This window comes from Bos indicus, chromosome 3 (genome assembly GCF_029378745.1).
Source record: "Bos indicus isolate NIAB-ARS_2022 breed Sahiwal x Tharparkar chromosome 3, NIAB-ARS_B.indTharparkar_mat_pri_1.0, whole genome shotgun sequence".
Classification (NCBI taxonomy): domain Eukaryota; kingdom Metazoa; phylum Chordata; class Mammalia; order Artiodactyla; family Bovidae; genus Bos; species Bos indicus.
The window spans coordinates 115,606,000-115,630,378 of record NC_091762.1 but is presented as its reverse complement, the minus strand read 5'-3'; the positions used below and the strand labels follow the sequence as shown (position 1 = coordinate 115,630,378).

Sequence of the window (24,379 nt, the reverse complement as noted above, 5' to 3'; positions counted from 1 at the left end):
TCCAGGAGACAGTGAAGGACAGAGGAACCTGGCATGCTGCAGCCCATGGGGTCTCAGAGAGTCGGACACGACTTAGTGGCTGAACAAGCACGTGCTAGTCTTCTGCAGGGAGATGTGTCTTTTCTCTCCAAACAAACACTTCTCAGTGTCTTCTCCCTGGGGCACACTCTGTTCTTGCTTGGGTCCTACCAGTCTACTTGCTTGCCCACGTGACTCGGACGCTGCCCCTGCCCACAGCTGGTTTCTCTCCAAGCCTTGGCCTAGAAGACCTCACCCAGAGTTGTGGACAGCTCTCTCCGGGGTCCCTGGGAGACCCTATTCCTACCCTATTCAGGCCAGAGCTCCTCATCACATCTACATCAGGCTTCCTCCAGCAGCACTGCCAAACTGGTGAGGGCTGTCGCCAAGCAAGGCACCCTCACCTCTGCAGAGCCTCAGCTGCCTCCCAGGCCCAGAAGACACCCCTCCTCACGCTGCCTCCTCCCCTCCTCAGCGTAAGTACCCCCAGCTCTGGACCTGCTCTGCCCAGTAGGGCCACCATGAGCCCCAAGTGACGAGCCAGGACACCGCCTGTGGTCAGTTCTGAGATGAGCTGTAGATGTGAACCACGTGCCAGGTTCGGAGAGCTCAGCAGTAAAAGAGGATGACTCTGTACAGGTTATCTGGGTCAAACAAAACGTATTCTTACGTTTAACTTCACTTTTTTTTTTTTTTTTAACTCTTCCTAATGTGAATACCAAAAGCAGGATGTGATTACGTAGCTCACGTTCTATCTGATGGTGCTGCCGGCCCAGACCACACCTGATCCTGTCGGGCTCCAGCTTCACCAGGGGAGGGACCATTTTCTCTGCTCGTTGCTGTTTCCTGTAACCTGGCATACAACAAACGTTCAAGAAACGCTTGTTAAACACGTGAACACATAACTGTATGATATCACCATCGCCATGGACGGTGAAACGCTTCATGGAGATTAAATAACTGAATAAGGTCTATGACCAGTGAGTAAACCCCAGACCTGCATTCACTTGTTTGCAGGGCTCCGATCCCATCATGGTAACCGTGTGCCTGCACTGCATTGCAAAGTTGATTAGAAATGTTGTTGCTGTTCAGTCGCTCAGTCGTGTCTGACTCTTTGCGACCCCATGGACTGCAGCACGCCAGGCCTCCCCATCCATCACCAACTCCCGGAGCTTGCTCAAACTCACGTCCATTGAGTCAGTGATGCCATCCAACTATTTCATCTTCTGTCATTCCCTTCTCCTTCTGCCTTCCATCTTTACCAGCATCAGGGTCTTTTCCAATGAGTCAGCTCTTCGCATCAGGTGGCCAAAGTACTGGAGCTTCAGCTATTCCTACAAATATTCAGGTTGATTTCCTTTAGGATTGACTGGTTGATCTCCGTGTTGTCCAAGGGACTCTCAAGAGTCTTTTCCAGCACCACAGTTCGAAAGCATCGATTCTTCAGTGCTCAGCCTTCATTATGGTCCAACTCTCACATCTGTATGTGAACACTGGAAAAACCATAGCTTTGACTATATGGACTGACTAGAAATGGCAGGCTCATAAAGGATCCCGTCAGACAGCAACTCAGTACACACAGCCTTATTGTACAGACGGTAAGTGTAAACTGCTACTTTGGATACAGGGAGGTATAAAGAGAAACACCCATCATGGCCTGCCCCTCTGCTTTCCTCTAACTCAGTAATTAAGATGCGGGCACAGGCAGAGGAAGGCAATTTGAACATGGACACGAGTTTCTATTGGAGAAATCAAAGGAGGGAGGGATTACTCACTTGGTTCCTAGTTAAGAAAAGAAAGCTTGTGCAAATAGCCATGTTTCGATTTTAAGCCAAGACTTGAACTAGGGGCAGCACCCATGTGGTGGGTGGGCTCCCACCGTGCCACCCTCTACAGCAGCTGTAGAGGGCGAGCCTCCAGCTCTGTACGTGGCATTCCAGGCAGCCTCCACTGTGGGTGAGAACCAGCACAGAATGGGAATCCATGGCCAGTCAGTCCCTGGTACTGCTGAATCTCAGTCTCCAGAAACACTCCATGGGCAATCTTTTTATGAGCAGCACAAATATTTCCTTCCACGACTATCTACCATCCCAATGATGATGGTGATGATTAGAAACCGTAACTAGTACTGTTTAATTTCTTGGAAGGGCTTCCCTTGTGGCTCAGGACACCAGGGTTCTATTCCTGGGTCAGGAAGATCCGCTGGAGAAGGGACAGGCACTCCAGTATTCTTGGGCTTCCCTGGTGGCTCAGCTGGTAAAGAAGCCACCTGCAATGTGGGAGACCTGGGTTTGATCCCTGGGTTGGGAAGATCCCTTGGAGAAGCGAAAGGCTACCAACTCCAGTATTGTGGCCTGGAGAATTCCATGGACTGTATAGTCCACGGGGTCGCAAAGAGTCAGACACGACAGAATGACTTTCACTTTCACTATTCTTGCCTGGAGAGTCCCACGGACAGAGGAACCTGGTGGGTTACAGACCACGGGGTCACGAGAGTTGGACATGACTGCGTGACTCTCACTTTTCACTTTTCCTTAGTGAGAAAACAGCAACAAGGTCTTGGACACTGAACAACACTGTGAACTGAATAGACAGCAAAAGAGAGACAGAGACAGACAGGCCGTGTTTCTGGAAAAACAAAATGAATCTAGTCATCGCCATGTCCTGGGGCTGGGGGTGCACTCAACGTTATCACCAAACGCCCAGGACAGGAGGGTCCCTCGTGGCCTAAATAAGCTTGTGGTGAGGTTTCATTTCAGATGGTCAGCTGCCCCGGTGCTCCTTACAAGGTGTCTGGTTGAAGGGGGCACCCCTGCTGTCAGTCTTTGTCTAAACGAGTGAGTTCAAGAAAAGATACCCAGGACGCCCCAGACCCCCTGGGGACAAGGTGCAAACTGGTTCTCCTCCCAAATGGTCCTGTGGTCTCGCATCTAAGATGTCAGGTGTGACTTTTCTACAGATTCCAGTGTTTTCCCATCAGTTACAGCTGAGGAAAGGTCAAGTTGCTGAAAATTGTGATCAAATGGATACATGTGCTTACAAATGTGAATACACATAAAGAAGGTCAAGGGTCATCCCTAGGATCACTCCCTTGGTGAGCAGGAACCGGCGTGCCCACCAGGGTCACCAGTGGGTCTTTTCACAGACAGCAGTCAGTTCATCTGTCTGAACGTACCCGGAACCAAGGAGAGGGAAGGGAGTGGCCAGCTTGCGCACCCCCAAATGGCAAGCAGGGGCTACTCTGCTGAATACACACGGTGCGTGGGGGTGACAGAGGTGACGGTGGGGTGGCTTGCATGTGCTTCTTTTTCACCAAGCGCCCTCTCCCGACGTCTCCTCTGCTCCAACTTAGTGGGTGTAACAGAGACGGAGAGATGTGCCCCCTAAATATGGAGCAAAATCAGTGACGACCACCACACCTTACTAATACAGAAATTCTGGATAATATTCTCAGCAGCTGTCAAAAATGTGCTTCAGGAAATATCCACATAAAAAAAAAGACCATACCTGGGACTTCCCTGGGAGTCCAGCAGTTAAGAATCCCCTTGCAACACAGGGGATTTGGGTTCGATCCCTGGTCGGGGAACTAAGATCCCACAGGTTGCAGAGCAACTAAGCCCGAGCGCCACAACCACAGAGTCATGAGCTGCAAAGATCCTGCAGGACACAACTAAGATCCAACCAGTCAAAATAGACAACTTAAAAAAAAAAAAATGCTTGTTGAACTAATGATAAGAACAGCAAGACCAAGTGCTTGAATTATGTATCCTATCAAAAAGACTATACCTTGTTTCACTCTAAAGGCCTCAAATATCAAAATTTAAGGTACAAAGGAGGACGAAGTGATGTTCCACCAATCCTCTGAGGCATCACATTAGGAAAAAAATGACTCCAAGGGTTTCACTCTAGCAGTTGATTGTTAATCAGGACAATTTAATGATGAAACACTGCAAATATTGTGTCAGCAAGTTAAAAATGGTCTTGTTGTTTCAATATAAGAATCACTTAGTCTATACTATATACCAAGTATTGTATTTCATGCCCCATTTACTGTAACATATTAGTGGGTTCAATCATCAAGTAACAACTGTTTCTTTGCTGGGCTCAGATATTGGGGAGGGGGAGCCTGGAGTGGGAAGAGCCCACTGGGGCTCAGAGGGCTATACACACATACAGAGATCTGGTCCTGTTCCTTTATGGGCCCTTCAACAGTATTAAATAATTGCACATTTAGATTTTAGCTTATCAATGCTTTTTTTTAAAACACCAACTAACTGAAACCCTATTTGACATGTTGCTCTTCATTTAATTATTAAAGATTACTCAGAGAGAAGACTGGAGAGCAGAGCCCTCTTGCAATGACCTGACTGATTCACTTCACTATTACAATGTCAGAAATATTTATTAGAAAAAAATAGGCTGCAACAATTCTCTGCAAAGCAAAAAGTCATACAATCTTTAATTATAAATTGCTTGCAATCTCTGGTCACTTCTTATGTTAAAAAAAAAAAATCCAAAGTTGAGACTGAGACAGGATGTTTCCTGTGTTAGCTTCTCTTTGGTTTAATACTATCCTAGATACCGTTTGTCCCTATCTATGATGTGAAAGTTGAAGGTAGGGTGAGACAGTGGTGACTGGAAACCTAAGTGGATAGAAAACGCTCATTCGTACATTGAATCCATAAACTGCCCCCTGAGAAAACAAGAGAACAACAACTCAGGATTTCAGGTTGGTTACGGGGTTTGTAGGAAATGGTGGGCGCTCACATAACGACTCCCCACAGAACAGAGTACCCTTTTGCCTCGACTGCCAGGATGCTCAGAGATAAATTTTTCCAAGTAGGTTTTCTGATAAATGTCTTTTCCTTTAGTGCCTTTTATGGTTTTCACAAGTGTCTGGGTTTCTTTCCATGTAAAATCGAGTTGAAAGAAGGAAAAGAAGAAAAACAATGGAGAGGAAGGTTTAGCCCCCAACTTAGGGCATAAGAAAGCAGTTAAGGGACTGTTTTGGGAGGGGCAGGAGCCGTGTGGCTGTTGATCTCAGCCTGACTCCCCTTGAGGGGCACTCACGGCGCCCACACGGCCCTTGCTGTGGGGTGGACGCAGAGGTCCCCAGCAGGACCCGAGCTGCCCTGGATCCCGAGCTGTTTGTCACTTCTTGCTGCGGAAAGAGGCTCGGAGCCCGGGCTGAGGCATTTCGGTCTTTGAACCGCGAACGGTGCTGTGAGGGGCACAGAGCCGATCTCCAGACAATAGTTCAGAACTTGCTCAGCAAAGCTTTTTTTTTTTTTCTTCCTTCAAAGGTTGAAATTTGTTCTACAGATAAAAGTAATGCCTTCAGGGAAAATAACTCTAAGGCATTCCTGGTGAATTCAAGTCCTTCCGAGCATCAAGCTACTATTGTTCCGAGGTACAGTCAGCTGGGAATGACAAGTTAGAAAGGGAAAGCCAGAACTTAAAAAACAAAACAAACAAACAAAAACTGCTGGGGGGAGGGGGGTGGGAAAAATGAGGAAGCTGAAGGCCTGATGCTACTTGGCTGTTTCTGTCTGAAAGCTGGCAGGCATGAGCACACACACTTATGGAGATAAAACAGGCTCTTAAAGGGAAGGGACAAAATGAAGAGATGCTTGCAGGTTTTAGGAAGCTGACTCTAGCCTGGCGAGTAACAGCCATCTCTCCCTAAGGACACCAGAACGGTTCTCTGGCCTCGGCAAATATTTCCTCCCATCTAAATTCTTTGAAAACTTCTCATGGGTGGAGAGGGAGTTAATAAAAGAAACAATATGTATAAGAAAATGCAAGGTGCCCAGAGTACGGGCTAATGGAATCTGATGCTGGCTTTAATTTTAATGAAGAAAGTTGCCAGTAGCAACAAAACTGTCAGCAGCCGCTGAGGACCATTAATAAAGACGAGGACGACATTAGTGCCGGGCATCAGTACAAAAGGTTCCCCTCGCTTCATGCTGTGCTAAATTGGCTGCCCAATTTTTCTTAAGTGTCCATTCTATTTAGAAGACAATTTATTAATTTTTGCCATTTATTGTCAGTTGACAGGCCATCATTTTGTAGCCCGAATTTTAGATGAAAACTAATTGAAAAGACTGGCAGTATTTATGAGGGGTATTATTTGTCAATTACAGCGGCAAAGACTCCTTGCTACCATCGATGCTGATGCCCCAGCTCTTTGGGGGTGAGGACTGGTACGGCTGGCATTAAAATATGAGGGAGTCTCTCCCAGCTCATCAGCTCATCAATTTCACAGGCATGGAGGCAAGCCACCTTCACATTATAGGGACCTTTCAGGGTAGACGGATACGTTGTAACTTTTGACAAAGGGGATGTACACAGTAAGTACGGAGTACAGATCACGGTGCGCACAAAATATAATTCAGCGAAATAATTCACATTCATTACATTTTATCATCTCTGGAGAAGAGTCATCCTAACTACTTAAGCCATCTGCCTTCTTAATTTTATACAGTTTAAAAATAATTCCCTCTAAATTGATACATTTTAAACAAATTCAAGTAGATATGTATGTTCTGCCTGTCAGCTTTCCAACTTGAAGGTTCACTGTCTTAAAAAAAAAACCAAAAAAACCAAAACACTAAGCCTTATCTTTTAGAAGGAGAAATGATTTTAATCAGTAAAAAGTCCTCCAGAATCTTGCAGCTAAGAAGTTTGATAAACATATTTCCCTAAAGATGTTGTGTTTATATGCTACAGTGTTATTTTTTCATGTTTTAACCCTGTTTCCAAAACCTTGGATAAAATGTGATGGAGTAGTGAATATTAATTTATCAACTAAAGAAAAATTAAATGATTTATAATGTTACGTGCCCAGCCTCAGTTTCCTTTCTGTAGTTACGGTGATGGTGGAATTTGAAGATCGCTATAGCGTCAGAATTGTGTTCCATTTGAATTTATACAAAATTGAAGGTTTTTGCAATTAAGATAAGCACGTCCCCCAAATGGCAATACTAAATTAAATGATGTACAATCATGGCGTCTTGTCAATTACCCAGTCCTCTGCCAGAAAAAACAAAAATTCCCTGAGATCACCAAGGCAGCCTTGTGGAAAGTAGCCATGCTCACCTAGAACATTCAAACACTTAAACAAAACACACGGCACAGATCAAAAGGGATGTTTCAGGATGAACTTCAGTAGACCTCTGGGTCCTTCAGTGCTTTCTTTGTACCCAGTAAAAGTGTAAAAGCAAGAGATTTTTACACTGAATTCTTGGAAATCAGTTACAGGAACACACAGAACATGCTTCTATTAATCTTTCCTTACCAGCAACTGACCGTGTATTTGCTGTCATCCCAAAGCTGGCCTACTGGCTCAGAGGGGCTCCTCTGTCACACACGCAGGGGACACACGTGAAGAGAAGAACCACATGGGTGTGACAAGCAAGCCATGTTTTCACGGGCATCCACTTTTGCAGTTTCTGTTTTAAAAGTTATGGCCGCAACCAGGGTTGTGTGCTCCTCAACAGACATGTTTTGAGCAGCCCAGGAGGGTCAGGGACAGGAGAGGGGAGGGACCTCAGGGAAGATGACCATAAGCATCAACCCAGGGACAAGCCTAGCCTCTCCCCTGAGCTGTGGACTGCTGGGGTGGAACCCAGGTGGGCTCCAACACACAAGTCCACACGGAATGCTTGTTCCCACATGAACAACTCTGGGACCAGTAACTGGGGTGGGGTTAGGTGGTACATCTTTACATGTGTCTACAGCAGTGTCCTTGAACACCAGACTACACCATCCGGACTTCACCACGGGAACCAAGTGGCTCAGACACCACCCGGCATGAGCTGACCCCTTACTGACAAGAGGTCTTTGGGCTTTAGCCTCAAGCAGCCAGTGCTGTCTGCAATAGCTTTTCTTCTGGTTGTACTGAGAAATGACTGACACGTATCACCGTATAGGTTTAAGGCATATAGCACTATGGTTAATTTACAAATGCTGTGAAATGATTCCCACAAAAGGTTCAGGCAACATTCATCTTCTCATAAAGATACAGTAAAAAGAAAAGGAAGAGGAAAAGAGAGAAAGGGGCGGGGAGCTTTTCCTTGTGATGAGCACTCTCAGGACTCACTCTCTTAACAACTTGCCTAGACACCACAGAGCAGTGCTGCCTACAGCCACACACTGCCCGTCACATCGCTGGTGCTTATGTAACTGGAGGAACACTGTTTTGCAGTGAGGTGTTGGTTCCTGCTGTACGACAACTCAAATCAGTCACATATGTGTCCCCTTCCTCTTGAGCCTCCCTCCCCTGCTGAGCCCCACGCACCCCTCCAGGTCGCCAGAGCGCTAGGCGGCTCTCCCTGTGCTATCCAGCAGCTTCCCGCTGGCTGTCTGTCTTACACTTGATAATGTGTATATGGCAATGCTGCTTTCTCAATTCGCCCACCCTCTCCTTCCCTAGCTCTGCTCACAAGTCCATTCTCCATGTCTGTGTCTCCGTTCCTTCCTTGCAAACAGGTTCACAAGTACTATTTCTAGAGCTAATGAACACATTTAGTCAGTTCATTAGATACAAAATCAACACACAGAAATCCCTTGCATTCCTATACACTAACAATGAAAAATCAGAAAGAGAAATTAAGGAAGTAATCCCATTCACCACTGCAACAAAAAGAATAAAATACCCAGGCATAAACCTACCTAAAGAGACAAAAGACCTGTATGCAGAAAACTATGAGGTAGTGATGAAAGAAATCAAAGATGACACAGATGGAGAGATATGTCATGTTCTTGGGTTGGAAGAAGCAATATTGTGAAAATGACTATACTAGCAAATTCAATCTACAGATTCAGTGTAATCCCTATCAAGTTACCAGTGGTGTTTTTCACAGAACTAGAACAATTTATTTTTTTTTAACAATTTGTAAACACAAAAGACTCTGATATAAGGCAATCCTGAGAAAGAAAATTGGAGCTGGAGGAATCAACCTTCCTGATTGCAGACTATATCACAAAGTTACAGTCATCAAGACACCATGGTACTAGCACTTACTTATCTTCTTAATGTATTACCTGGAAGTTTGTACCTTTTGACCACCTTCCTCCAACTCCTTGTCCCCCTTTCTCTGGAAACCACAAATCTGATTTCCTTTTATGGGAGTCTCATTTTTTGTTTTGTTTCTTTAGACTCCACATATAAGAGAAGTGCTGAAATGTAATGGCAACCCTGGCAGGGACATTTATTGGTGGTTCTCCTGCATTAGTCCCCATTTTCACTTCAGCCTGTGTACACAGGGCCAACATGTGTCCTGGGTCAAGGTCACTGCCTGGTCAGTGCACACCATGTCCCCAGACCACGTGGGCAGGGTCAGAATTGGACAGGAAGGTGTTCTATGTGAGCACCATCTGGGGGCCTTCTGTCTATGCTACTGCTGGCTTAGACACAGAGACAACAGGAAGACCCGGGTTTCAGCACACGGAGCAGGAGCACACACAGAGCCTGAACTCAAAGAGGGCAGAGCCAGGAGATGCCTCCCGGTGCCACAGTTTGGGGCTGCCCCTGTCTCCTTGCTGGCGCCAGGCGAGGTGCACTTTCTCACATGCAGCCCCCAGACCATTCTAGGTGAGCCACCAAGGATGGGGACAAACCTCAGGGAAGGAGCCACAGCCCCAGGGATGCTAGATTAATATGCACATTAGAAATATTGTCAGTACTTCCGAGACAAGACTGGCCTTCTGGGAATGCAGCAGCCTCTGTGCCTCCAGAGATGTCCCCTACTCTCCCCACCAAGGGAAAGAAGCCCACGTCTCTGCAACACGATCAAGGACGCCTCCTCCCTTCCTGGGTGTCTAGTTCTTCAGGTAGCAATAGGCCTCCTGGTTTTCCAGCATCATGTAGTCAAAAGAAAGAGGTCTGAATCAATGTGTATGGACAGCAGCCAGGTGGCTCAGTGGTAAAGAAATCCACCTGCCAATGCCAGAGACTCAGGTTTGATCCCTGGGTCAGGAAGTTCCCCTGGAGAAGGAAATGACAACCTACTAGAATTCCATGGATAGAGGAGCCTAGCAGGCTACAGTCCATGGGGTCACAAAAAGTTGGACACAATTTGGAGACTGAGCACTACAAACACCCAAAGTTTAGGAATGAGTCCAAAGGGAAGGAAGACACTCTACTTATATTTAAACCTGGAATCACTTCATTTTTAATTCAGTGTAACTCAGCTTTTAAAACTAAGATAAAATAAGTCTGGAATTAGGTTTGAACTCAATCTGTTACTGACTTAATAACCAAGTTATTGGTTTATGATGTTTAAATCAGTTCAATTCAGTCACTCAGTCATGTCTGACTCTTTGTGACCCCATGGACTGCAGCACACCAGGTCTCCCTGTCCATCATCAATTCCTGGAGCTTGCTCAAACTCATGTCCATCAAGTCAGTGATGCCATCCAACCATCTCATCCTCTGTCATCCCCTTCTCCTGTCTTCAACCTTTCACAGCATTAGGATCTCTTCCAAGGAGTCAGTTCTTTGTATCAGGTGGCCAAAGTACTGGCGTTTCAGCTTCAGTATCAGTCCTTCCAAAGAATATTCAGGCCTGATTTCCTTTAAGATTGACTGATCTCCTTGCAGTCCCAGGGACTCTCAAGAGTCTCCTCCAACGCCACAATTCAAAAGCATCAGTTCTTTGGTGCTCAGCTTTCTTTATAGTCCAACTCTCACATCCATACATGGCTACTGGAAAAACCATAGCTTTGACTACATGGACCTTTGTCAGCAAAGTAATGTGCCTACTTTTTAATATGCTGTCTAGGTTGGTTATAACTTTTCTTCCAGGAGCGTCTTTTAATTTCATGGCTGCAGTCACCATCTGCAGTGACTTTGGAGCCCAAGAAAATAAAGTCTCTGTTTCCGTTGTTTCCCCATCTATTGGCCGTGAAGTGATGGGACCAGTTGTCGTGATCTTCGTTTTTCGAATGTTGAGTTTTAAGCCAGCTTTTCACTCTTCTCTTGCACTTTCATCAAGAGGCTCTTTAGTTCTTCTTCACTTTCTGCCACAAAGGTGGTGTCATCTGCATATCTGAGATTATTGATATTGATTCCAGCTTGTGCTTCATCCAGCCTGGCATTTCGCACGATGTACTTTGCATGTAAGTTAAATAAGCAGGGTGACAATATACAGCCTTGACATACTCCTTTCCCAATTTGGAACCAGTCCATTGTTCCATGTCCAGCTCTAACTGTTGCTTCTTGACCTGCAAACAGATTTCTCAGGAGGCAGGTAAGGTGGTCTGGTATTCCCATCTCTTGAAGAATTTTCCATAGTTCATTGTGATCCACACCATCAAAGGCTTTGATGTAGTCAATAAACCAGAAGTAGATGTTTTTTTGGAACTCTCCTACTTTTTCTATGATCCAACAGATGTTGGCAGTTTGATCTTGAGCCTTCAGAACCTCATGAACAGAATGAAAACATGTTTAAATAGAAGAGCGCGAAGAGAATTTAGGATTTTGGGTGACATTTTCTTTTGAATAAATATACTAATTAGTCTGAAATGCCTGCCACACTACCATGAATCCCCTGGTCCAGCCATGTCGTCATTTCCCGTCGCCCGCTGACCAGACCTTCCCGTCTCTTCCATCCCAAGCCTGACGCATGCAACAGCAGCTCACGCATCAGCAAGGCCAGGATCTACGTGGGACGCCTGAGAACGGTGGCCAGTTGAACGTCACAAAGGAAGGCCTTCATCTGGTCTTCCTTTAAACCTTTTCTGCTTTGCTTTACTTGCACAAAACCAGGCAAGGATCCATTAGTCATCCCAGTTTAAATGATGTTGAGGTTTCAGAAGTAACAGAGAGAAAAAAACTGAAAGCTCTCCCTCTGAAGCAGCCTCTTGGGATGCAGGTCACACCACAAGAGCCGACCCACGTCCCGGGCTCCAGCTGCAGAAGTGAGCTAAGCGGGGATCGAAACTTCCTAGGATACGGACTTCAAAACCAAGGAAGACTAAAGAACTGTCTCTCATAACTTGCTCCATTAACTTCTACATAAAAAAAAAATGAAAGTAAAGTGGGGGTGGCGGGTGGTGGTGTGGTGAGAGGGAGATTAACCTTTTTTTAAAATTGCATTTTATCCTAAAGACCACAGGAAATGGGCTTTATTTAAATTTTTTATTTCTGGTTGCGCTGGGTCGTCGTTGCTTTTGCTCAGGCTTTCTCTAGTTGACGGGAGTCAGGGCTCCTCTGCATTGAGCTGAGTGGGCTTCTCACTGCAGTGTCTTCTCCTGTTGCAGAGCACAGGCTCTAGGTGAGCGGGCGTCAGTAGCTGCAGCTCCCTCTAGAGCAAGTGCTCGGTAACTGTGGCACATGGGCTTAGATGCTCGGAGGCATGTGGGATCTTTCGGGACCAGGGATTGAACCTGTGTCCTCTGCATTGGCAGGCAGATTCTTACCCACTGCGCCAACAGGAAAGTCCTAGCCATTTTTGAAACTTCACTCGTGGTGACAGCCCACAGCTCAATAGATGATGCAAGTAAAGCTTAGACAGCCTAAGAAAATTCCCCAAATTATGGCACTGATGGGTAGAAGTAGAGGCACCAGGCACCGGGCTGGCCTGGACTCACGGCCTTCTGTTCCCACCACATGTCTAGGCCATGAGCTGACTCCCCACCATGGAGTTTGTCTGTGGCTATGACCGACCACATCTCAATCAGTGGTTGGAGAGTCAGCTGATACTCTGTATCTGCAGCGTAGTTCCAGAGGAACCAGTTGGCTCTGCCTCTCTGAAGAAGGGCATGACAGTCATCTGGAAAATAAAACTGACAGGGTAGCCTGGCTGATGGCACTTAAGGGAGGGACCTCAGGTCCTACCCAAGGGGATGGGAAAAAAAAGAGGAAGACGCACTCTGTGCCCTGGGCCACGTGGTTTGCTGACCATGATGCACGGTTCAGTTGGACGCAGAGAAGAAACATGGTCTTTTCTGTGCATTGTTCTGTATCTGTTGATCTTGATCAAGTACTGGACCTAAACTAGCTCAGCTGTGACAGAAGTTGCCAGAGCTTGATCATAGGATCGCAGGGGTTTTCGTGGGTTTTGTTCTGGGTGTTGGACGTGACCCCAGGAAGTCTGGAAGGTAAGGGGAGGCGGATCCACTTTTGACAGCTGCGTAATTCGGATTCTACATCTTGGTCTTAATCATCCTACGAATCTATGCATCTAATTCCTTTTCCTTCCCCCAAAGAAAGCCCTGAACGGGCATATTTGCCATACTTGCTTCATTAAAAACAAACAAACCTGGAGTCGTTAGGTGCAGCCCGATGACAGCATCTGGTGTTTCTGTACTGGAAGGTGACGAAGATCATGGGCCTTTGGCGTTTTTGCTACTAACGTTGTTTCCCAACTTAACTCTGAGAGCAGTCGACATTTATTTCTAGCAGAACCCAAAACAACCAACCATCCTTCTCTCCCATCTCAATACATCAGCCTGTGGGTTTCTTACTTTGCTCCCCACAAAAATGAACTCATTTGTTCTACAAATTTCAGCACTTGTAAACGCACTTATAATATTTTACTCCCTAAATGAGGCTGAATAATATATTTGGTCTGATTAAATTTTCATTAACATTCAAAATCATGGTTCAGTCACACAGTCTGGAAAAACATTCTGGCTTTTTGAGTCCTCAAATAATTACCCGAGGGTCTTGGGAAGCGATACCTACTCTGGCAAACAAAGAAGAACAAAATTGTGTCTACAATAGGCAGCGACTAGAGATGGAAAAGCAAGCACATCCTTAGATGGGCCACATCCCTGGGGGACTGAGAGGTTTATCTGTACCTGCCTTGGGGTTAATGAGAAAGCAACAACTACCACCAAAAGGAAGTTGACATCTCAAGTCCAGGGTTTTTCTGATTCAGTATCGGAAGCAGTAAGAAAGGCACAACCTTGGACCTTAAAAAATTCCTCCCTTAATGTGCCTCTATCACAAGATTTCTATGCTTGAAACAGAGAAGGGGAAGCCCCCCGCTGCCATAGTCTGTAAAGAAAGGCAGGTTCCTTGACACTCTTGGATTCTAATGCCTACGTGTGTACTATTTATTGCTTGTCCTCTGAACATGCAGAGAGCTCCAGTAAATGGAGAGAAATGAAGAAGAAAGGTCCTCAAGGAAAGAGTGGAAACGCTCATTGATTTCCCTGCTTTGTGGAGTGAACTGCCCAGCTATTGAAATTAAGGGGTCTTTTGTATGTTGCCCAACTTTTCGGAAGCACGATCCATCTCCCCACCTCTACCTTCGCAATCTCTTTGTTGGTAGATGTCAAGGGTCTATCAGAGACGCGCTGAAGCTGGGACACACAGAAGCGGCCTGGGAGCTATCGGGCTGATCTGGGGTCCACCTCTGTGTTCACTCCCACCGCTAATTCATCATGGCCCGGACAGCTGGACTGATTGCCGGCCTCCCAGCACAAAGCGCAGCCGGCTGACCACCCCTGGGCCCCGGCCGGGGGGGTGTGGAGGGCTGCCCGCACGGGCTGCAGCGGCCCCGAGATAAGTGCTGGCTGTCAGTGCAAGGACAAAGAAGGGCAGGCCCTGGGGAGAGAAAGGAGATAAAAAAAAAAAAAAAAAAAAAAAATTTCCTCACAACTGCTTTATCTGATGAGGGTTATGGCTAATTAATTATAAACTCAATTACCTAACCCTTACTTCAGCAGTCTCTATTCATTAAGAGATAAAACTTGACTGACGGCTAACTTTCTCCCGCACACAGACACACACGGGCGGGCTTGCTTGCACTCATACTTGCTAACACCCCATTGCCTGGAAAGATCTCCGAAGGCACCCACACCGGTCACAAGCTGGCCTGATTCCGGTCCCCCGCCCCGCCCCTTTCCAGCCCCGGCCCCCTCTGCCGCACCATCTTCCATGCTGAGACCCACACTAAGAGGCGACACCCCAGACAACAGACGAGATGTACACGCGCCACTACCCGCTCCCCTCTCCCCCCGCCCCGTGTCTGCTGCATGTTAAGTGGATCCTTTAATTTGGGTGCAAATCTGGGAAATAGGCTGGCAGGGCGGTGTCTCCTCTTTCCCAGAGCAAACCTGCCCAGTCAGGAGGAGGGAGGAGAGGGCCAGGCAGGCGCTTCGTATTTTTACATGTCAGTTCCCACCCCCGCCCCCCTAAATTCTGGACAGGCTTGACCTTCTTTTCAGAGGCTCGCACCTCGTCTCAGAGCCCGCAGCCGCTCACAGGCCTGCTTCATCAATAGGCTCTATTCAGCGAAGGTTGTTAATCTCTTTCACCCTCTCCGCTTTGCCCACTTTAATGTATTTTCATGTCTATAAGTTCTTTTAATAAGCTGGGAGGGTCTGGGAGAGAAATACTTCAGGTTTCCTTACTGCTCGTCGCCAAAATTACCTCTGGCGCGCCGCCGACGAGATGGGGCTTTGTGCATCCCAACAGTGGGCCCTCCTCTCTTTCCTTCCCAAGAAGCGACCAGAACCCCTAGCTTTCAGATCGGAGAGCGTCAGGACGCGAGTCCCACCCGCCTCTCCCGGGTCCACAGGCTCCCGCGCTGGGAACTCTCGGCGGCCTCCTGGGTGTTCACGGATGACCAGGGTGCACATCTGGGCACAGGGCCCCGTGCCCTGCCCCTCAACAGCCTGGCCTCAGCCGCAAATGCTCCAAAGTGGGGATACTGAGGGGTACGGCTGGTGAAGTGACGCTCAGAGCAGACAGCACACCAGGCCAGAAAACCCGCAAACCAGTATGATCCTCTCACAGAGGCCACAGCCCTGCGTGGTGCATCATGGGCACAGCCGGTTTAAGAGGGGGCGGGGCTTCCTCTGCCCTGCCCTTAGCCCCTGCCTGGTGCATCATGGGAGCCTGTTTAAGGGGAGGGGATGGAGCTTCCTCTGCCCTGCCCTTAGCCCCCACCCAGTGCATCATGGGAGCATCTGGTTTAAGGAGAGGGGGCGGAGCTTCTTCTGCCCTGCATTTAGCCCCCAACCTGGTACATCATGGGAGCATCTGGTTTAACTCTGCCCCTCCCTTGAGTTGGCCCTGCCTCGGGTGTTCGCTTCTACATGTCCTCCAGGCCCAAACCCCCACATCCATGGCGCCTCCCTTCCTCTTACTGCAAGAGCAGGGCCTTCCCAGTGGATGCTCACACACAGTCAGGACCAACGCTCTGCTGGGCACTGAGCACCGCGGGCACCAGCATTCCAGACCAGGCTGGAGCTCAGAGAGCCCAGAGAAGCTGGCCAGCGGGCCCAAGGCTGACCAGCTGGGAGGACACCCAGAGACCAGGTCTCCGGGACGTGAGAGAGCCCCATGAATGCCGTCGCAGTCCACACTTTGCCTGGGAGCCGCCCCGATCGGTTGTGGGCAGTGAGGGGACATCGCATGGTGACAGAGGTTGTGCCCAGGGCAAGACCCTGAGTCAGGGGCCAGCACTGCCACTGACCCAACATCCCAGGGGAGGACCCCTACCTGACCCCACAGATGGACACAGGCCTGCAAGACCGCAGGGCCCCTGGGATGGCCTTGGTGCAAGTGGGCTGTGGGGTGAGACCACAGAGCCCCCCAACCTTGCTGTACAGTCCTTATCTCTCTGAGTCCCCAATAGCACAACACCTGTCTCCTGGAGACAGGGAGAACAAGAAGGTTGATCATGAACTTGGATACTCTTTGCAAAGCAGCTGTTTTTCAGGAACATACAGCAGCTGTCCCAAATGTCTCTAAAGTGTTTCTGGTCAAAGGCTGCCCGCCCAACAACCACAAGTGAAGAACAGACGCCTCACCATCACATTTCACTGTGGCCTCTGAACAAAAGCTGCTAGGGTAACGTCACCACTGAGTGTGCATCTGGGGTGTGGAGCCCAGGGAAGCCAGGTGATGGTTTTGAGGATTTGAGGAATGTCACTCATTTTAAAAGTCAGATTAGGAAGAAGGGTAGCAGTTAATAACTGTGGCTACTGCTGTTTCTCCTGTATTTAAATAAAACAGAACTTCTCACGACTGTATTTGAACTGCTGTCTCTACAGGGTAGAGGGGTTTCCCAGGTGGTGCACTGATAAACAGTCCACCTGCTGATGCAGAAGAAGCAGGAGATGAGGGTGCCATCCCTGGGTCAGGAAGATCCCCTGGAAGAGGAAAGGGCAACCCACGCCAGCATTCTTGCCTGGAAAATCCCATGGAGACGGGAGCCTGGGGGGCTGCAGTCCATGGGGTCGCAGTCAGTCACGACTGAGCACGCACACGCAGGGTAGAACGTGTGATTCCTCCTCCAGGAGTCTCTACCTCACTGGCCCCTGTGCAGCATATATGTTTTATTCTCAATCACACTCTAACCCACCCAGGCTTGCTGCAGTGTTTGCATCGCAAAGAGAAGCTGCCGATGGCAGCGGCCCAGGCACGTGGACGTGGGCAGGAGGGGAGTTGGGTGTGTGGCCCCTTGGGTGAGGGCTGGGATGTGGGGAAGCCTGGATCTTCTTGGAGCATGAGTGCGTCTTACTTCCTCTCCATTCTGTATCCTCCACTAATGAGGATGAGCAGCGAAGAAGACCCAGGTAGAGAAACCAAAGGTGGAGGGCAGGACAGGGGAGCCTGGACAGGTAGAGGGACTGTGTCTTAAGGAGAGACATGCAATGTGTACCATTGTGACAGGAAGATGGTCACATCGGGTGCCAAGAACACATTTTCCTCCCACTCCGGGGTGGCGGGGGAGGTGGACCAAGAAGCACGGGAAAACCCTGTGTCCTGGAGAAGCAGGTGAGATAGGAAACTCCAAGCCCTACAGGGAACTATCTGCAGTGGGCAGCTCCCCCAGGTATCCTCAGGGCAGGAGGGTGTCTTCCACAGTGTACGTGGGAACCCTCTCCCAGCCACACGCTGCGAACCTGCTACCCACCTGGGACATGATGCAAATCCATGCCATGGAGCAGCACGGATGAAAGACCACTGATGGAAAACTCGACGTCAGCTTGTTTACATCACCACCACCACTCCAATAGAAGAACTGCTTTTAAATTTGATTGGAAATGATGAATACTTGGAGAGACATTCAGAAAAAAACGGGTAATTACAGTCATATGTGTAGTCATAATCGGGCCTTGTTGGCCAATAGAAGGAAGACATTTGCAACTTTTCCCAGGAAATTATATTTGAAATCCTTCACGAGGTGGACCTCGTCCTTTTTTTCTGAGAAAACTTGATGGCGGTCTTTAGTATTCACTGGCATAATTAGGACTGCAGTTAATTTCATTAAATTCTCTTGCTGCTAAATGAAGCGGATTACGAGACATCTTTTATTGCAAGGCGTGAAATTACAGCCTGTCAGCTGCCAATGGTGGGGTGAAGCTAATGAATTACAGGGTAAATAACACCAGAATTAACCAGCCAATTTAACAGAGCGCCACAGAGCAAAGTCATTTTACTTAGAGCTTTAAGGAGTAACATGGCCAGGACACCTCTGAAGTACACGTACGACCAGGGAGCCCTTGCCCCTTCGGACCCCAGACACTGAGAGGACGGTGAGAAGCAGAGAGAAAGTAGTTGTGGATATGACTCTCAAACAGTGGGAAAGCATTAAGAGCCCAAATGAGAGAAACTGTCCCGAGTATTTAAAAGCTGAGGAAGAAGTTAGAGGGAAAAAATGATCAAGGTGCAACTGTGTGTTTCTCACTCTTGTTTGTTGAGAGGATCAGGAAGAGTTATCTGTGTGCTGTGTGGAATGGCTACATTTGGATACACCAGATACACAAGAACTTTGAGAACATGACCTGATAGGTGAGTTACATGATCAGCATTGGTCTCATAAGTAGTGATCTCACCACGAACATCACAATCAATGGATATTATTTTCATCATGCATTATTCCCCCTTTTTGCTAAATCCAAAAAGTTGAGATGGCAGTTACTCTTTTTTTTTTTAGGTCTGAAATGCAATATAACCAGCTCCCATTATTAGAAGGAAGCTGTCTGCCTACAAGTGTGGCTTTACTCACTTTATTCGGGATCTCACCAATTGCAGACTCTCCCCCAGGGGCTGTGCTGGGGTCTGGGGGGAGTAATATGATGACAGACCATTCCCTGAAGAGGCTCAGCACCACTGGGCAACTCTGATAGGTGAATAGACATGGGCAGGTCTTACAGGAACGACCAGAAATTGATATTAAAGGGTATTTTTAATTATTTATTTAGCTGCTCTGGGTCTTAGTTGCAGCATGTAGGATCTAGTTCCCCAACCAGGGCCCCTACACTGGGAGCAAGAAGTCTTAGCCCCCGGACCACTAGCGGGTAGAGATACTAGGGAAGTCGAGATAGTAAAGACTTTAACTCCTCCCACCCTCACGTACTGACCGGACTGTGAAACTATAGGATCTTATAATTCTCAGGTGGGAAGTAACTTTAAAGGTCATCTAGTAAAATCCAGTTTCTCATTTTGATGATGTGAAATGTATGCCAGGAACAGGATAACTTCATGGGGATTTTGTCGTCCTCAGGAGAAGAAACAGTGGAGTGCTGGGGAGGCAGGGTTCAGGCTGAGACACAGGTCAGGCGCAGGGGTGTCTGAGGGTCCCTGTCTTGGCAAACGTACTCAGAGAAGCACGTGCCAAGGTCTCGAAACCTAACTGGAAAGATAGGGATCATCTCTTTAGGAGTGCTGGCTGCACTAAAGTCACGACTATTCAAAACTAGTGAAAAGATCTGTTTGATAGAATGATGGATTAAATGAATATGGTTAAAACAGTTGGACTCATTCAAACCCTGTCCTGTCTTTTCAAAAATTTAAGTTTCTATGCAGAATGAACTTCGGGCTAAATAATCTATGAAGAGGTTCATATTACTTATAGATTTAATATAGAGAATGTTTATCAAACAACGTTTTCACTGCAGATCATTCTTCCTTTGAAAAAAATCAAAAGCAAGAGTCAAGTGAACAGAAATACGATGCTGAGTCTGAGGAAAGTGTAAAGGCCAGAATGGCCACACTCCAGAGTGGAGAAAAAAAGAAAGAATTGATGATCCAGGATTTTTCAGTGCCGGCTTCCTTTCTAATGGAGTGCTTTTTTTTTTTCTTCTTTAATGGAATTACCTTTTCTTCCTCAGTTTCTGATTCTGTTAACAGATCCAAAATCCTTACAAAGACTTTTTCTTGAAACCTAGAGCTTCCCAAGATGCTCCATCCCCCTCTAGACTGGGAACGGCGGGGCCTAGGGCCCCTGTCGGCCTGTGTGCCTCCCCCACCGACTCCGGATCAGCTGTCGACCTCCTTGTTCAGTGCAGTCAACCTGGGACACGACAACCACCCTGCAGTTTTTAATATCGTGGGGCAAGGGCAGGGGAAGGCCACAGCCCTTCAGAGAACCAGGGCACCTCTTTTAAGAAGGTGTTCTGACAAGCTTTCCATCCTGTGGGGTTTCCAGGGGACTGCACACCACCAATGGCTTTCTTCAAAACCTTCTTTCTCCTCTGAGTCCCAGATCCAAACCTCCACTCCCAGTGCACTGTTGAACAAGATGCCTCTCAAACTCGCCAGCGTCTGTACAGAAACACACCTAACTAAACACACGGCCTCAATCAAACATGGCGAGGGTGATGGAAAGGAGGATCGAGCACATAGTGGAATGGAAGGAAAGAGGAGATGGCATCTGACAGGTGCAGTGTGCCAGGGGTCCTGGTGGGAGATCCACAGGAGTGGGCTCGCAGTTTTGGTCACAGCTGTGACTGTTTACAGCAAAAAGGATCCTGACTGCTGGCAGCAGAGGGAAGAGGTGCCTGGGGTGGGGTCCAGGGGAGCAGCCTGCAGGGGCCCCTCCTGGTGGAGCCACACAGCATACACACAGCTCAGGAGCTGAGACAACTCGGGGCAAGTGCTAGCCACCAGGGACACTCAGCAGACTCAGCACTCAGGCCTGGTCTCGTGCACCCTCTGCCCGGCATGGACCCAACTTCCAGGCTCCCTGGAGAAGAGCAGTTGCTCAGCACAAACCACCCTGGTTCTACAAACAGTAGGTATAGCGAGCTGCGGTGATCAGGGATTGTGGGGACCCTCTCCTCAAAATCCAAGTTACCAGACATTAGCCAAGAGCCATGCCACAGACAGGCTACTCTAGGGTCAGCAGTCAGGCCTATGTGCGAACTCTCCTGAAGAGCTGGTCAGGAGAAGAGCAGCTGGGCAGGCAAGGTGTTCTATCAGGTGGAAGGCCCGGGCACAGGGGCACCAGGGCTGAGCCAGGGCCATGGGGCAGGCCTCCTGAGGGTACAGGCTGGACAATCGACAAGACCAAGAAGAGTCCCCGGCTTGAGTGACTCTACAAATGTCACTGAGATAGATGTAGGGATGCAAGTGCTCAGGAAAGAAAACAAGAAGATTCTTTGTAGATGAGCAGGGCAGGGGGCCACAGGCAGGGGGCCGACAAACTTGTGGGCCAAGTTTGCCCCACACGCTGCTCTTCCAGGCTCCCCAGGTGGTGCTAGTGGTTAAAAAAAAACCCACCTGCCAATGCAGGAGACGTACGTGATGCGGGTTCGATCCCTGGGTCAGGAAGATGCCCTGGAGGAGGAAATGGCAACCCACTCCAGTATTCTTGCCTGGAGAATCCCATGGACAGAGGAGCTGGCAGACTATGGTCCATAGGGTCACAAAGAGTCAGCTATGACTGAAGCTACTTAGCACGTGTGCATGCTGTTCTCGTAAAGAATGTTGAGTACAGCAGGTGTACCTGTGTGTCTGGCTGTAACTACTTGCATTCACAGAAGCGGCCCAGTACCTTATTTGGCTCCGGAGTCTCTGAAATCACCATAAACAGGATTTGACTCAGGAGGTGGCTGGGGGTCTGGGGTTGCCCTGCACCCCCGTGACCCTTCTCAGATGCCAGGATGGCCCAGCTGTGGGCTGCCCCTGAGGCTCCTGGACAGAGCTTTGGTCCAGGACATGGTTCGGTTCCTGCTTAGGTGGCCTGCCTGGCCTAACGCAGGGCCCGTGGCCTGGAAGCTGCCTTTTCAGCTGTTCACCAACAGAGCCCAGCAGCCAGCCTGCATCCTCACCAGATCTTGGGGACGCGTCCCACGGGAAGCTGTAACTGCTGCCCGTGATGAGAATCACTGGGGGCGGGGTGGGGGTGGATAAGATAACCCATTGTCAGTACCCAGGGTGCCGAGCACCAGGCCATTCCTGTGCGGAGGCCGTGGGAAGAAAGCCAGGAAGTCTTCTGAGGGGAGGCAGGGCTGACGGCAGACTTAGCAGGCCAGGCTAGGTGCGGGTGTGACGGAGGATAAATGCTGCACGCAAAGGCACAGGGGTGAGGCCGCACCTATGCCCGGGCACGTGGGTGGTGGGCACGCCTACGACAACGAGGCTGGGGCAGAAGCTGCAAGAGGAGGAAGAGATGGGGATGTCTCAGAAGAGCGTATGCCGCAGCGGTACCTCGTACAAGGGCGGGAGGCATCATCGTGGAGTGGGGACCACAGATTTCTTTTAAACACAGAGATGTCTGCTAATTCTGTGCCCTATGATCTTAACCCCCTGGTGAGTCTAAGTTGTTCAGTTTTTGTTGTGTCTGACTCTTTGCGACCCCAGGAATCACAGCACGCCAGGCCTCCCTGTCCATCACCAACTCCCGGAGTTCACTCAGACTCACGTCCATCGAGTCAGTGATGCCATCCAGCCATCTCATCCTCCGTCATCCCCTTCTCCTCCTACCCTCAATCTTTCCCAGCATCAGGGTCTTTTCCAGTGAGTCGGTTCTTCCCATCAGGTGGCCAAAGTACTGGAGCTTCAGCTTCAGTCCTTCCAATGAATATTCAGGACTGATCTCCTTTAGGATGGACTGGTTGGATCTCCTTGCAGTCCAGGGGACTCTCGAGTCTTTTCCAGCACCACAGATCGAAAGCATCAATCCTTCGGTGCTCAGCTTTCTTTATAGTCAAACTCTCAGAACTGTACACGACCACTGGAAAAACCACAGCTTTGACGATTTGGACCTTTATTGGCAAAATGATGTCTCTGCTTTTTAATATGCTGTCTAAGTTTGTCATAGCTTTCCTTCCAAGGAGCAAGCCCCTAGGTTGAGGCTCCACAAATAATAACGGAAGAGGCCCTGAGAGCTCTCGAGGGAGGAGTGGATGTGGGCACATAAGGGAGGAGACGGGAAATTGTGGGGAAACGACAGCAGGATGAGGCTGTGAGGAGGGTGTGTGCTTGAAGCGATTGATTCAGCAACAGCAGAAGAGGACAGAAGCTCAGAACCACCTGGAACCGACTGTCAGGAAAGTCAACGCATTCGCATCGTAACGCCAAGCCACATCACAACGCCTGGCACATGGCGAGCGCTGGATAAACACTGGGATTTGTTTATAAGTTGCCAAGTGATAAGCAACTATATTTAAAATGAATGTGTGTCTGTTCACAAGTTTCCTAAGGATTGAGACTGTTAGTAAGTTCTGAGTAGGCACTCACAGAGATGCATTACCACATTGTTTGTTATTACATATGAATCAGTTCAGTCGCTCAGTCATGTCTGACTCTTTGTGACCCTGTGGACTGCATCACCCCAGGCTTCCCTGTCCATCACCAACTCATACATATGAATCAGTAATTTCTAGATCTAGTTTTCTCTTTTCCATCACAGCCAGGCTTCCTGAAGTCCTGAGTCCTGTCTACACTCGCTGTCCCCTCTTGCTCATTCTTCACCACCAGCCTGTCATCTGTCTTCCTCCTTGTCCCCTCATTGATACCGTCAATGACCTCACTGTCCTCCAAACCAATGGATACTTTGCCTTTCCTATTTGGTCTCCTTTTAAAAGCTGCACCCTCTTTTCCCCAAGATGGCACAGTCTCTCAGTTCTTCTCCCGTTGCTCTGGTCCTGTTTCTCATTTCCCCATCGGCTCTTTTTCACTTGCCCATTCTTACAACATTCATCTTTCTAAGATGACATTCCAGCCCCACAGTGCCATTCTGTGCAGTTCTTTGATCTCATGACCTCTTGTTGTTCTTCGATTGCCATTTCTGTATTAAATGACCCCCAAGTATACATCTTCATCCCAGGTTTCCCTGATCTAGAAAACCATCTGCCAGTTGGCTTGCTTTGGGTACTCAGGGCATGTAAGCTACACGTGCTGTCTTCTGGGGTCCCTCCTCCTGTTCTGCTTCTCACCTTGGGACTGGACCAACTTCTGAGAAGCACACTAAGCCAGAAATCTCAGCATCGTTCCTTCTTCCTCTGTCTCCCTCATCCTCCACTCCACATCTAACCAGTCCATCAGTACAGCCCATTCTACTTCCATAACATCTCCCAGACGCATCCTCTTCTTCTGATTCCCACAGCCACAACCTCCTCAAGCCCAGAAGGCTCCTGCTTAGAAGTACATGTCTGAATGTCAAACCTG

At 48.4% G+C, this 24,379-nt stretch overlaps 1 protein-coding gene across 7 annotated transcripts in view; it reads right to left on the bottom strand.

The window, feature by feature from the left end:
* Positions 1-24,379, bottom strand: part of AGAP1 (ArfGAP with GTPase domain, ankyrin repeat and PH domain 1) — a 562,160-nt gene that overhangs the window by 219,247 nt on the left and 318,534 nt on the right. The window lies entirely within an intron of this gene.